Genomic DNA, 3,248 nt, shown 5'->3' on the forward strand with positions numbered 1-3,248 from the left:
CGGCTAGCCTTCCCCCACCTTATATGCCATCTATGTTTCTCAGCTGGAGTTATCATAGAAGGAGATGTCTCCATTGAAGAAGACAAGCCCATCACCAAGAAAAGGATGGAGCAAACAAGAGAAGTTCCTCACGGCCCTCAAGGAGAACATGAGGAAGTTCATCATCAACAAATGCCTCAAGGAATGCACTTTCCCCCCAACAACTATTGGGAGCAACTTAATACCTCCTTAGAAGATTTGAGCCATAATGTTGAACAATTAAGGGTGGAACATCATGAGCACTCCATCATTCTCCAAGAAATAAGAGAAGATCAAAGAGCAATGAGGGAGGAGCAACAAAGGCAAGGAAGGGACATAGAAGAATTGAAGAACATCATTGGTCCTTCAAGAAGAAGACGCCACTAAAGGTGGATTCATTCCTTGTTCTTTATTTCTTTCTGTTTTCGGTTTTTAATTATGGTGTTTATCTATGTTTTGTGTCTTTATCTCATGATCATTAGTATGTAACCATGCCTTAAAGCTATGAATAAATTCCATTAATCCTTCACCTCTCTTAAAAGAAAAATGTTTTAATTCAAAAGAACAAGAAGTACATAATTTTCGAAATTATTATTGAATTTAGTTTAATTATATTGATGTGGTGACAATGCCTTTGTTTTCTGAATGAATGAATGAACAGTGCATATGTCTTTGGATCTTGTTGTTTATGAGTGTTAAATTGTTGGCTCTTGAAAGAATGATGAACAAAGAGAAATGTTATTGATGATCTGAAAAACATCATGAAATTGATTCTTGAAGCAAGAAAAAGCAGTGAAAAAAAAAAGGTGAAAACTTTAAAAGCAAGGATCCAAGGCTTTGAGCATTAATGGATAGGAGGGCCCAAGGAAAGTAAATCCAGGCCTAAGCGGCTAAATCAAGCTGTCCCTAACCATGTGCTTGTGTCATGAAGGTCCAAGTGAAAAGCTTGAGACTGAATGGTTAAAGTCGTGATCCAAAGCAAAAGAGTGTGCTTAAGAGCTCTGGACACCACTAACTGGGGACTCTAGCAAAGCTGAGTCACAATCTGAAAAGGTTCACCCAGTTATGTGTCTGTGGCATTTATGTATCCGGTGGTAATACTGGAAAACAAAGTGCTTAGAGCCACGGCCAAGACTCATAAGTAGCTGTGTTCAATAATCAACATGCTTAACTAGGAAAGTCAATAACACTATCCAAAATTCTAAGTTCCTAGAGAAGCCAATCACTCTGAACTTCAAAGGAAAAAGTGAGATGCCAAAACTATTCAGAAGCAAAAAGCTACAAGTCCCGCTCATGTAATTAAATTAATATTCATTGATATTTTGGACTTTATAGTATATTCTCTTCTTTTTATCCTATTTGATTTTCAGTTGCTTGGGGACAAGCAACAATTTAAGTTTGGTGTTGTGATGAGCGGATAATTTATACGCTTTTTGGCATTGTTTTCATATAGTTTTTAGTAAGTTTGAGCTACTTTTAGGGATGTTTTCCTTAGTTTTTATGTTAAATTCACATTTCTGGACTTTACTATGAGTTTGTATGTTTTTCTGTGATTTCAGGTAAATTCTGACTGAAATTGAGGGACTTGAGCAAAACTCTGAAAAAGGCTGACAAAAGGACTGCTGATGCTGTTGGATTCTGACCTCCCTGCACTCGAAATGGATTTTCTGGAGCTACAGAACTCTAAATTGCGCGCTCTCAACGGCGTTGGAAAGTAGACATCCAGGGAATTCCAGCAATATATAATAGTCCATACTTTATTCGAAGAATGACGACGTAACTTGGCGTTGAACGCCAAGTACATGCTGCTGTCTGGAGTTAAACGCCAGAAAAACGTCATGATTCGGAGTTGAACGCCCAAAACACGTCATAACTCGGAGTTCAACTCCAAGAGAAGCCTCAGCTCGTGGATTGATCAAGCTCAGCCCAAGCACACACCAAGTGGGCCCCGGAAGTGGATTTATGCATCAATTACTTACTCATGTAAACCCTAGGAGCTAGTCTAGTATATATAGGACATTTATCTATTGTATTAGACATCTTTGGTCTCAGTTTTGTTTTATTCTTTATCCTAAGAGACTATTGATCACGTTTAAGGGGGCTGGCCATTCGGCCATGCCTGAACCTTCTGCTTATGTATTTTCAACGGTGGAGTTTCTGCACACCATAGATTAAGGGTGTGGAGCTCTGCTGTACCTCAAGTATTAATGAAGTTCTATTATCTTTTATTCGGTCTCTATCTTATTCTTATTCCAAGATATTCATTCGTACCCAAGAACATGATGAATGTGATGAGTTAGATAACCCTCATCATCATTCTCACTGATGAACGCGCGTGATTGACAACCACTTCCGTTCTACATGCAACAGAGCTTGAATGTGTATCTCTTAGATTCCCCAACAGAATCTTCGTGGTATAAGCTAGATAGATGGCGGCATTTATGAGGATCCGGAAAGTCCAACCTTGTCTGTGGTGTTCCGAGTAGGATCCTGGGAATCCGGAAAGTCTCACCTTGTCTGTGGTATTCCGAGTAGGATTCCGGTAATGAATGACTGTGACGTGCTTCAAACTATTAACCTGCTGGGCGTTAGTGACAGACGCAAAAGAATCAAGGGATTCTATTCCAGTAGGAGCGGGAACCAACCGGTGATTAGCCGTACTGTGACAGAGTGCGTGAGCATTAGTTTTCACTGCGAGGATGGGATGTAGCCATCAACCATGGGTGATGCCTCCAGACTGATTAGCTGTGCGAGTGACAGCCGCATAGGATATTTTCCCGAGAGGAATGAAAGTAGCCACAGCTGATGGTGAACCCCTATACACAGCTTGCCATGGAAAGGAGTAAGAAGGATTGAGTAGAAGCAGTGGGAAAGCAGGCATCCTTGAGTCATACAGCATCTTCATATACTTAACTGATACCTCTACTAATGAATCTGCATAAGTATTTCTATCCTTTTTAATTATTTATTTCTATTTTATTCCAATAATTACAATTACCCTTTAATCTCCCTAACTGAGATTTACAAGGTGACCATAGCTTGCTTCATACCAACAATCTCTGTGGATTCGACCCTTACTCACGTAAGGTTATTACTTGGACGACCCAGTACACTTGCTGGTTAGTTGAACGGAGTTGTGAAAATAAACAGTGCCCTAAGGGTATATTCATACAAGTACAAAGAACATAAGGATCACAATTTCGTCCACCACTTAACAAGCTTATTATTCT

Source organism: Arachis stenosperma, chromosome 3, assembly GCF_014773155.1.
Source record: "Arachis stenosperma cultivar V10309 chromosome 3, arast.V10309.gnm1.PFL2, whole genome shotgun sequence".
NCBI classification, from domain to species: Eukaryota; Viridiplantae; Streptophyta; class Magnoliopsida; order Fabales; family Fabaceae; genus Arachis; species Arachis stenosperma.